General features: G+C 35.3%; 1 long non-coding RNA gene across 6 annotated transcripts; it reads right to left on the reverse strand.

The window, feature by feature from the left end:
- Nucleotides 1-532: 532 nt before the first annotated feature.
- LOC103498197 (uncharacterized) lies at nt 533-11,741 on the reverse strand. Of its 6 annotated transcripts, XR_007815850.1 has the most exons (11): nt 11,078-11,740; nt 10,769-10,929; nt 10,047-10,495; nt 6,779-7,404; nt 6,462-6,629; nt 5,350-5,823; nt 4,697-4,754; nt 4,180-4,427; nt 3,388-3,673; nt 1,227-2,759; nt 533-805 (listed from the first exon to the last, which is right to left on the reverse strand). It is a non-coding gene; the product is annotated as an uncharacterized LOC103498197 (long non-coding RNA). The 6 variants fall into 6 exon arrangements; XR_007815849.1 differs by having other exon boundaries at nt 533-802; nt 4,180-4,754; nt 11,078-11,741; XR_007815851.1 differs by lacking the exon at nt 4,697-4,754 and having other exon boundaries at nt 533-802; nt 10,047-10,503; nt 11,078-11,736.
- Between the last annotated feature and the right edge of the window lie 215 nt (nt 11,742-11,956).

Raw genomic sequence — 11,956 nt, forward strand, 5'->3', positions numbered from 1 at the left:
GGGTTTTTTCCATTTTTGGAATTGTTCTATAGAGTGTAAATATTTTGCCGCTTTTTTATATTTTTTAAAATATCCATTTTTAAAAATGTCAAGAATTACTAAGTAATTTTTAAATAATGTTATTATTTTTATTAAATATTTCATAACCTAAATTGACCAAAATTTCCAAACTTCTCACGTGCCTCCCCCAATTTTTTCTTCACTTTCTTCTCATGTGTCAGTGGAACTCGTCAGCTGTCGCTCCATCTTTCAAATGTCGGTCCATCGCTTAGCGTTGTTCTTCTTCAGCTTGGACAAGGTCGCTCCGTCGCCGTCGTTTCGAGCATTCTTCTTCAGCCAAACGTCGTCGAATGTTGCTCGAACGTTGCCAAACATCACTAGAACGTCGTCGAAAGTCACATGTACTACTTTTGGTCAAGTTAATTTATTGATTTGAAGTAAAATATGCAGTTAGTTTTTTCTCATGTCAATCTTTTCCTATTTTTTGTTTAACGCGGGTGTTTTTTATACCTAGAAGATATACCAAAGTCAATAGAGAACATATGAAACATGCTTGCATTTGAATCTAAATTTACATTGTTACAGGTGCTCTTATTCCTTTATGTACAATGTGTATCTCATGAAATTTCTTTTTATTTCAAATTTAGGGGGTATTTTTGCACTTTCCTCTTCCCTAAGTTAATGAGGAATTCAAGATTGACATAACATGGAAAGATGTCGAGAAGAAGATGGAGCCATCGTCGTACACTCACATAAGGCGCAGTATCCTTTTGTGCTGGTAGTTACATAACTTATATTTGAGCTGCTACAAAAGTAAATTATAGTCATATAATTCATAAGATAATGTGGAAACACATTGTCATAAAAGTTTCATCCAAGCCTTTTTCTATTGATAAAAGTTGTTTATTCCATTAAGGACACGTCTCATTTAGTTTGAAGAAGTTTCTAAGACTTCTTTAGACTGCTAGTTTACTATTGGCTAGTAGTTTTAAGGGATAATTGCAAATGTATCAATTATATTCAAAATAATTAAGTATATATAAACATTTTAAAAAAATTGCAAATATAGCAAAATCTGTCAAAATCTATCAATGATAGGAGTCTATCACTGATAGACTTTGCTATATTTGAAATTTTTTTAAAATATTGCTACATACTTAATTATTATTTTAAAAATGGCTACCTATTATAATTACCCAAAAATGAAAGGAAAAATAGGGGCGCACCTGGGGTTCGAACACGTGACTTCGAGGCAGACGCGTGGCGTGATTTGGTGATGCCACGTGGTGCGATCTGGTTCGTTTGATCTTTTTCAATTTCCCGGTTTTGTCCTTGAACTTGTTTTTTACCGTTCTTCTTCGTTATAACTCCGATTTAAGTGATTTCAGTGGCGTTAAACTCGTATCGGGGTGAAGTTTCATATTCTTCATAAGAATAATATTTTATTGAGTAAATGGATAAAGGTTAGGAAAAATTAGTCTAATAATGTTAGGTCTAAAATAGCCCTAACAAAATACCCCCAACTTAAGACTTGTTCATCCCGAGCAAGAAAATTAAAAATGTGCTAATATTCAGTCATTCATCATGAAAGGGATTCACATATTATTTTGCAAGAATTAAACTCAAACAATCATGCAAAAATTTTGATGATGTTTTCAAACAAATATGCAAAGGATGTTACTCATGCCTTAACAATTCAGCAAAGTAATTTTTTTATTATCAATTAAATATTCAACAGAAGCAAGTAGTCAGTTTGAGGTTGATTTTTAATAAAGTTCATTTATTGAAATCGTGTTTAGATAAAACATCTAAGTCTTGCTATTTCGACTCACTAGACATGCTTCAAAAGAATTCAAAAATGCCTAGGCTTGTTTTCCCTCTACTCTGAAGCGGGAAGGATCCCTCCTTAAACTCAGCCCTCGGTCAAAACGTTGAGACTAGCTAGAAAATTCTAAGATAGAATTGTACGGGTTTTACTAAGGCAAAGGATAGGCTTTTTCCGTAGGGATTCGTATCTCACTAACATCGGGTAATCCTAACTGATCATGGAAAAAATCCTAACGTTCGACTTAATCGTACTTTTTTTTTTAGGGATTCTATTTTTGGTAGCAAGCTTTTTGCTTAACTCCAGTTTGGCTAACTCTAATCTTGGATTTAATCTATTTGGTTCTATGATTGACCGTTCTTTTGAAGTTACAATAAGCGAATTTAAGCATTCTATTCTTTTCTAAAGACTTCTAAGTTCGTCATGGCTCGACAAAGGGATTTTCTAATTCATGAGTCAAAGAGATGAAAAGTTTAAAAATTAACCTCAATTTCATAAATGGTTCTTTATCCTATTTAAAATCAAAACACAATTTGCCAAGAGAGGTGTATCATAGGCAATCATCATAAGAAACTTTGCAAAAAAGTTAACATTCATGCATTTTCTTTTGCAAGCATTCATTCAAGCAAACAACATTCATTTCATTCATGCATTCAGAATAGTACTAAAAAAAAAATGGTCAATTTTAATCTACCCAAGTCATGTAAATGCTTAAAAGAAGAAAAAAAAATTAGCAACCCACTTTAACTAGTACCCACCCCCAACTTAAAAACTTTACTTTGTCCTCAAAGCATATTTATGTAAAAAAAAATGTATGAAAATACCAAGGAACACAAAACTCCCCTGCATTTGAGGACTTTGATTTTAAAGCTTGCTTCAAAGTGAAGTGGTTGCTTCCTTTTATGATTCTTTGATTTCTTCAAGTGAAATTGCCCTACATATTAAAAAAGGGAATTTTTCTCAATTTTATTCAATGTCAAACTAATCTAGGAAAAACTAAAAAGACGGATATTAAAGAAAAGTAAAGACGGAAAGCGATAAAATCTTGATGTCTGGCTGCTTCCAGGAAGCGCAAAATTTTTTAAGGTCAATTGCTCGACCGTGCTTTGGCTTTATGTGTAGAGGGGGAAAGAAAGTGTTTCTATAGAACATTGTTGTACGGATTGCCCTTCATGGAATATTTTCAGTCTATGCCTATTCACTTTGAAAAATTTTCCTGTGTCGAGACTTTTTATAGAAACTACACCAAAAGTAGAGAAATCAATCACAACAAAAGGACAAGCCATTTAGATTTTAACTTTTCGGACATGAGTTTAATAGAAGAATTATATAAAAGAACTTTTTGCCCTATTTCAAATTCTTTTCTTAGGATTTTTCTATCATGCAAAAGTTTAGTCTTTTCTTTGTAAATCCTAGAATTTTCATATGCTTCTAATTTAATTCTTCTAATTCTAGCAAATCTAGGAATCTTTTCTCATCGGCTTCTAAGAGAGATAAATTGCATTGTCTAATTGTCCAATATGCTTTATGTTCTATTTCTATAGGGAGATGACAAGGCTTACCATACACAAGCTTGAACGGAGATGTGCCAATTGGAGTTTTATAGGCCGTTCGGTATGCCCAAAGTGCATCATTGAGGTAAAGGCTCTAATCCTTCCTTTTTGTGTTGACGGTTTTCTCTAGGATATCTTTTATCTCTCGGTTAGAAGTTTCGGCTTGTCCGTTCGTTTGAGGATGGTATGGTGTAGAAATATGGTGTTGAACACCATATTTTCTCATCAAGGCTTCAAGGTCCGATTGCAAAAGTGTGTTTATTGATCGCTAATGATTGCCCTTGGAATGCCAAATCTAGAAAATATGTTAGAAACTAGAAATCTTGAGACAATGGAAGAATCATTAGTCCTAGTGGGGATTGCTTCAACCCACTTCGATACATAATCAACGACTAATAAAATGTAAAGATATCCAAAAGAAGAAGGAAAGGGACCCCCAAATATCAAAAACTTCACAAGTAATAACAGGGTAAAGGGGCATTTCATTTCTCCTAGATAGAGATCTGGTTCTTTGACAGTTTGCACATGATTTAAAAAATGAAAAAGAATTTGTAAATAATGTTTTCCAAAAGAATCCACTATCTAAAAATTTCCTAGCCGTTCTTTTAGGATTAAAGTGACCTCTGCATGCATGATCATGACAAAATGATAAAATTGATTCATATTCATGCTCGGGAACACATTTCCTAATGATTTGGTCAGAACAATATTTTCAAAGACATGGTGGTTCCCAAACATAGTTTTTAGCATCACTACGTAATTTGGCTTTTTGTGAAAAAGAAAAGTCTGAAGGAAAGTTACCCGGACTAAGTAGTTTACAATATCGGCGTACGATGGTGCTTGAAGATTTGTTTGAAAGAGATGTTCACTAGGGAAGTCTTCTCGAATTGGCATACTTTCTTGCTTTTGTACAATTCGACTAAGATGGTCGGCTATAGAATTGTTGGCTCCTTTTCTATCCTTGATGGTTAGGTTGAATTATTGCAAAAGTAAAACCCATCGAACAAGTCTTGGTTTTGATTCTTTTTTTGATACAAGGTACCTAACCGCTGCATGATCAATGTAAACAATTACTGGGGAGCCAATAATGTAGCTTCTAAACTTATCTAAAGCAAAAACGATAGCAAGAAATTCTTTTACAGTTGTGGTATAGTTAGATTGTGCTTGGTTAAGGGTCCTAGATGCATAGTAGACAGCATGCAATTTTTTATCTATCCTTTGTCCTAAAACAGCTCCTAATGCTAAGTTGCTTGCATCACACATTATTTCAAAAGGTAAATTTCAATTAGGAGATTGAAGGATAGGGGTAGAGACTAACCTTTGTTTGAGATCATCAAATGCCTTCTTACAATTGTCATCAATCAGAAATGGTACATCTTTTTGCAAGAGATTAGTTAGAGGCAAAGCAATTTTAGAAAAATCTTTTATAAACCGTCTATAAAAGCCGGCACTACCAAGGAAGGATCTAACATCTTTTAAACATGTTGGATATGGCAATTTTTGTATATTGTCAATTTTTGCTTTATCTACCTCTATTCCTTTTGAAGACACTAAGTGTCCTAAAACTATACCATGAGACACCATGAAATGACACTTTTCATAATTCAAGACAAGGTTAGTTTCTATGCATCTATTTAGAATTAATTCTAGACTGGCTAACATGCATCAAAACTATCACCATAAACTGTGAAATCATCCATGAAAACTTCAATGCATTTTTCAATAAAGTCGGAAAATATGCTAATCATGCAATGTTGGAATGTGCCCGGTGCATTACAAAGACCAAATGACATACGCCTAAATGCATAAGTTCCATAATCACAAGTAAAAGTTGTTTTCTTTTGGTCTTCACATGCTATAGGAATTTGGTAAAAAGCAGAAAATCCATCTAAGAAACAAAAATATGATCTACCCACTAAGCGTTCTATCATTTGATCAAGGAGGTAAGGGGAAATGATCCTTTTTTGTTACCTCATTGAGTTTCCGGTAATCTATGCACATTCTCCATCCATTTCGCATTCGCATCGGAACCATCTCACCTTTGTCGTTCTTTACAATGGTCATCCCGGTCTTCTTTAGGACCACATGAATTGGACTTACCCATGTACTATCTGGGACGGGGTAGATAATTCCGGCATCTTTTAGCTTTAGTACCTCTTTCATGAAAACTTCCTTCAATGTTGGGTTAAGCCTTCTTTGTGGTTGGATTTTGTCTTTTGCTCCCTCCTCCAAGATAATACGGTGCATACAAAAAGTGGGAGATATGCCCTTGATGTCGTCAAGAGTCCAACCAATGGCTTGCTTTTTCTTCTTCAAGACTTCGATAAGTCTTTCTTCTTGTTTTTGGTTTAGTTCCCTTGAGATGATTATGGGAAACATATTCTTTTTTCCTAAGAATATGTATTTCAAGTGTGGTGGGAGAGTTTTGAGCTTAATTCCTAGTTTCTGTGGAGAAAAGAAAAGATTATCACAATTATTTTTTTCTAAAGCATAGTCAACATTGGGTTTTAACAGTTCTCTATTTTCAACCACTTCTTGTTCAAAAAAATTAATCATGTATAGACAATTCATCAACTTCATCATGCAATTCTAATGAACATAAAGACAAGCATTCATCCAGATATCTCATGGATTCAAAAATATTGAATGTGACAATGTTTCCATCAAACTCTACACTCAATGAACCTTTATCAACATTTATAATGGCTTTTTCAGTTTTAAGAAAAGGTCTTCCTAATAAAATAGAGTGAGATGGTTTTAGGCATGCTTCATTCATTTCTAATATGTAAAGTTCCACCGAAAAAATTAGTTTGTCAATTTTCACAAGGACATCTTCAACTATTCCTAATGGTGAAATAAAAGATCTATCCGCTAGTTGTATGCATACACTAGTTTTTTAAAAATTATTGAGTTCTAGATCTTTAAAGATTGTTGTATGGCATGACATGTATGGATGCTCCTAAGTCAAGCATTGCATGAGAAATTAGCCTATTTCCTATTACACAAGGTAGAGAAAACATACCGGGGTCATTGCATTTTTCCGGAATATTACTCTTTAGAAGAGCTGAAATATTTTGACTTACCATGGTCTTTCTTTTGTTTTCCTCTTGTTGGTACACAACTCCTTTAGAAACTTTGCATGCCTCGGGACTTGTTGGATTGCATCGAGAAGGGGCAAGTTGATTTGCACCTTTCTAAACATCTCCAAGAGTTCTTCCTCCTTGGGTGTTTCCTTCTTTTTTGGAGCCAACCTAGAGGGAAAAGTAGGTTTAGGTATGTAAGGAGTAAAATCATTAAGAGGAGATTTATCATTTTCAGAATTAGATGGTGAGGGGTTTGTTTCAACCTTTTCTTCTTTGGACTCATTCTTATTATTAAGAGGTAAGGGTTTGAAAGTTACCTTTTTCTCTTTGGTGGTGGGGGTGTCAAGAATCTTACCACTCCTTAGTGAAATGGCACTTGCATCAGCATAGTCCGGTTGAGCCGGAAGTTTTCCTTTCCCATCCATCTTGCTTATGGTGGTAGTAAGTTGAATCATTTGTTGTTTCATCTCTTGTTGAAAAGAAAGAGTGTTAGTTGTTAAAGCTTTGATAATATCTTCAAGATTCGTACCTTGGTTTGAAGAGGTGGGTGGTGCTTGTGTATGCTTTTGGTTGTCATTCTCCCATCTTAAGTTTGGGTTGTCTCTCCACCCCGAATTGTATGTATTACCGTGGGGTCATATCTTCGAACAATGTTTACATCCTCGATCACCTCGGGACATTTGTCATTTGGATGACCAACCAAGCCACAAACTCCATACTTGGTTACTTTAAGAGAGTACCTTGTAAAAAAGAAGTAAAAAGAGTAGTCATATTTAACATTTGTGATTTTAATTCACTTACCTATTTTGTTAGAGAATTTTCAAGCTCCGATGCTCTATTCCCAAAGCTTTGGGAATTTTCTGCCATTCTTGAAATGAGCTCCCATGCTTCGGTGGGGGTCTTGTTGGCTAGAGCTCCTCCCGCCGCTGCATCTACCGTATTCCTGTCGAAAGATAAAAAACCGGAGTAAAAATATTGAATTAAAGAAGGGTCAGAAATATGATGGTGAGGAAAGCTAGCACAAAGCTTTTTGAATCTTTCCCAGTATTCCGAGAGGGATTCTCCAAAGGCTTGTCTTATCCCATAAATTTCTTTCCTATTATTGTTTATTCTAGAGGCGGGGAAAATTTTCTCTAAGAATTTCTTTTTTAGACTACCCCAAGTGGTTATGGAACCCAATTCTAAGTAGTAGAGCCATCTTTTTGCTACATCCGTAAGGGAAAAAGGAAAGGCTCGTAAATTTAGTTGTTCTTCCGAAATGCCGTGAGGCCTCATGGAATCACAAACCATATGAAAATCCTTAAGATGTTTGTGTGAGTCCTCTCTGGAACTTCCTTTAAAGATGGTCAAAAAATGGATAAGTCCCGATTTTAATTCAAAAGGTTGAGTGGTTGGGGGTATGACTATACAAAGAGGTCTTTGGTCTTCATCGGGCTTGGCTAGCTCTCTAAGGGTCATTTCTCTAACTTCACCCATATTCCCTCTACCAAGGTTTGTATCTAAAGGAGAATCTAGGCTAGGTTCTAAACCTCTTAAAGGTTCTTGGTTAGAAAGATTGAGGATGTTATTCTCTTCTCTCATTTCTTTTCTAATTCTACGAATCTCCCTATTTAAATCTTCAAAGTAAGGAAATTCTAAATTTGAAGAACGGGTCATGCAAGAAAGGAGAAGAGAGAACACAAAAAATTCTACACAATCTCTTTATGCCTATATATTTTTTTCTTTTTCTTTTTTTTTTTTTACAAAATGAATATAAGAATCAAGAAGTTCTAAAAGAAAGTTTGAAATCAAAAAGTCTTGAAAACTACACCGTGCTCCCTGGCAACGGTGCCATTTTGAAATGATGTAATTTTTCTTGAGGTAAGTCGTTATCAAAATGATGGGTTGTTATGGATGTAAGTATGCAAAACAAGAATTTATTCATAGTCTAAAAGAATACAAGAATAGAGAAATACTAGATGAAATATGAGGGTTAGGGATTACCTCAATTACCTTTCAAAGTTATCTTTTTAACCTTTCTCCCCTTTATAGAAATTGAGAGTAGTATGGGGAAGAAGGGTGTCAAACCCTAGAGAGCCCTTAGGATTCAGAACTTCAAAATTTATAAACAAGGTCGATTAGTAGCTTCAGGATCTAAAAGAAAATTAGAAACACAAAAGGCGGGGGGGGGGGGGGGGGGGGGGGGGGTTGTGGAAGTAATTTTTGAACTATAGTAAAGAACAAGTATTAAGGGATGATTAGTGACAACAAGTAATTCAAGTAAAGTAATTCAAGTCAGGGCTTGGGTCGGGTCTTGAGTTGGCCCAATTGAAGAGAAATAAAAAGAAAGGAAATGCGGCTGCTAAGATTCGAACTCACGACAGGGGAGAGGCGCGCACGGACGAGGGCTCGACACGTGGTGGAGTTGACACGAGTTGCAAACCGATTCGTGGATCGGGTTGTCGGATCGGGTTTCCGGGTTGTGCGAAAAAATGAAAGAAAAAACAGGAGCGCGCCTGGGGTTCGAACACGTGACTTCGAGGCGGACGCATGGCGTGATTTTGTGATGCCACGTGGTGCGATCTGGTTCGTTTGATCTTTTCCAGTTTCTCGATTTTGCCCTTGAACTTGTTTTTTACCGTTCTTCTTCGTTATAACTTCTATTTAAGTGATTTCAGTGGCATTGGACTCGTATCGGGGTGAAGTTTCATATTTTGCATAAAAAATGATATTTTAGTGAGTAAATGGATAATGGTTAGGAAAAATTATTCTAATAATGTTAGGTTTAAAATAGCCCTAACAGTTGTCGAGGAAGATGATGAGAGGTGAAGAGGAAGAGATCGGTGTGCAGAAGAAAATGATAAGTGAAAGAGGATGAGGATGATTATTTGGGGAAGACGATGGAGATAAGAGGAAAGGGAAACCAATAAAAATAATTAAGAAAAAAAGAAAAGGAAACAAATAAAAATAATTGAGAAAAATGAAAAGGAAACCAATAAAAATAATTGAAAAAAGGAAAATGAACCAATAAAAATAATTGAGAAAAAGGAAAAGAAAAGAAATAAAAATAATTGAGAAAAATGAAAAGGAAAACCAATAAAAATAATTGAGAAAAAGGAAAAGAAAACCAATAAAAATAATTGAGAAAAAGGAAAAGAAAACCAATAAATATAATTGAGAAAAAGAAAAAAAAATAAAAATAATTGAGAAAAATGAAAGGAAACAAATAAAAATAATTGAGAAAAATGAAAAAGAAACAAATAGAAATAAATTGAGAAAAAGAAAACCAATAGAAATAATTCACAGACGGAACAGAAGAAACTACGTTTTTTTGTTCTCAATAATTCATTATAAAATGAGAAACGTTTCTACTTTTTTTAGAACGAGAAACAAAATGAGAAACGTTTCTACTTTTTTTTTAGAACGAGAAACAAGGAACGTTATCAAACACCTCTGTTTCTTAAAAAATGGAAACAGAAACAACAAACAGTGAACAAGAACGTTACCAAACGAGCTCTAAGTGAACAAGTACAATCCAAAATCTTTTTTAAAATGTTGCACTCGATCTAGATGCCAATTACTAAGAATTAAAAAGTAGAAACTTACTCGAATGTCAGTGATGTCTCCAATGGCAAAAATATTATGCTGGTCTTTAACTCTCAAATATCCATCCACCATCAATCTTCCATTCGTATCCAAACTCTTTTTCGATGTGCTTTTTTTAAGCCAAGCCAATGCTACTGCTTTTCCAGTGCATACTAAATGGCAATAAGCTCTAATAGTATTACCCTTTGAACTTCTAAAGCCAGTTTCCATCCCACATGTCGTTTACATTAATTGTTTGTTCCAATTTTACATTCACCCTTTTGGAAACAGGCATCTCAAAGCCTTCTCTGAAGCCTTTGGACCCATGAATTCCAACACCCTTGGTCCGTCGTGGACTAGAGTGATCGCTTTGTTTGGAAACTCTATGGTGATCTCTCCGGCCAGTTCGGTGCCGGTAGGTCCACCTCCGATAATTAATATGGACTCCGCTCTTCTGATTCTTTCACTTTCTGCATTGCTTTCATCGTCAGATCATCAAAGGTTGACTTTTGTTGGAAGAAAAATGATTAAATACATCTAATCGAGTAGGGTGAGTGATGATAAAAGATGTGTTAGGATGGGTGAATATGAAGTCCAAAGAATATTGATATTTTTAGAGAAAATCTTTCTCACTTTTCTAATATTTTATTTTGTATATTGGGCAACATTTTATATACAGTAAATCCTTAATTTAGGGGATAAAATAAATAAAAAATAATAGTGAATTACAGCAATTGTAATACCTGTGGAAGAGAACCATCGGTTGTGGTAAATTTCTTTCAACCAATAGATGCTTCTAGAATTATTTCCTAACATCCCCCCTCAAACAAGAGAGTAGATTCAGCATCCAAGTTTGGAACAAAGACATCAAAACGAGAATGTGTGAGGGTCTTCGTGGGGCAAGCTAATTGGTCATAAGAAGGTACATAGCAAACTGTAAGATTATCTTGGAGAACTTGATCACGAACAAAATGAACATCAATTTCAATGTGTTTGGTGCGAGCATGAAAACAAGATTAGCTGCAAGGGTGCTAGCACTGAGATTATCATACCACAAAATTGGTTTTTGTTTTGAGGAGACAGCAATTTCTTCAAGAAGTTGAGTGAACCATATGACCTCAGGTGCACCATGTGCGAGGGCCCTGTATTTCAACTCAGTACTGCATCTAGCAACTGCTATTTGCTTCTTGAAAGACCATGAAACTAGATTGGGTCCAATAAATACACAATAAGTAGCAATGGATTTACAATCATCAATATTCGATCCAATTTAGCATCAAAGTAAGCACATATAGATAAGTCAGCACTTAGTTGAAATAGATGTCCAAAGGACTTTATGCCACTGATGTAATGTAGTACATGGTTTACTGCTCGTTAATGTAACTCAATTGGTTTTATAGGAACTGACTAGGGCGGTTTACAATGTAGGCTATATTAGGACGAGTGGTTGCTAAATATTGCAGTGCTTCTATTGCACTTTGGTAAGTAAAAGGATCTAAAAGCGGGATTCCATCGGAGATGGATAAGTGTTTTCTAAGAACACTGGGAGTTAGAGTTGGCTTAAGATCGGTGAGTTGTAGCCTCTCGAGTTATCATAGGATCAGAGGGAGAAGGTTCTGTAAAGGGGTCGGAGGTGGTGGAAAAGATACAGGTGATGGGTTATTAGAGGTTATGGGCATAGAGTTTGACAATTGGGGATTCGACGTTAATAAAGAAGAAGATGATATGGTGGGTGAGTGAGATGAGGAAGGAAAGGACGTAGTGGGTGACGTATTTGGTGGAATAAGTATGTCATTTTGGTGGTGTGGGGATAATGTTAATGAAAGTAGGTTATTCGTTGGAGTTCGTAATCTTGTAGAGGTAATGGGTTGGGTAAGGAGATGGTTGGAATAAATGGAAGTGGAGTTAATAGACTGAGTGGAGATATGTAC

The sequence above is a fragment of the Cucumis melo genome, chromosome 12 (genome assembly GCF_025177605.1).
Source record: "Cucumis melo cultivar AY chromosome 12, USDA_Cmelo_AY_1.0, whole genome shotgun sequence".
NCBI classification, from domain to species: domain Eukaryota; kingdom Viridiplantae; phylum Streptophyta; class Magnoliopsida; order Cucurbitales; family Cucurbitaceae; genus Cucumis; species Cucumis melo.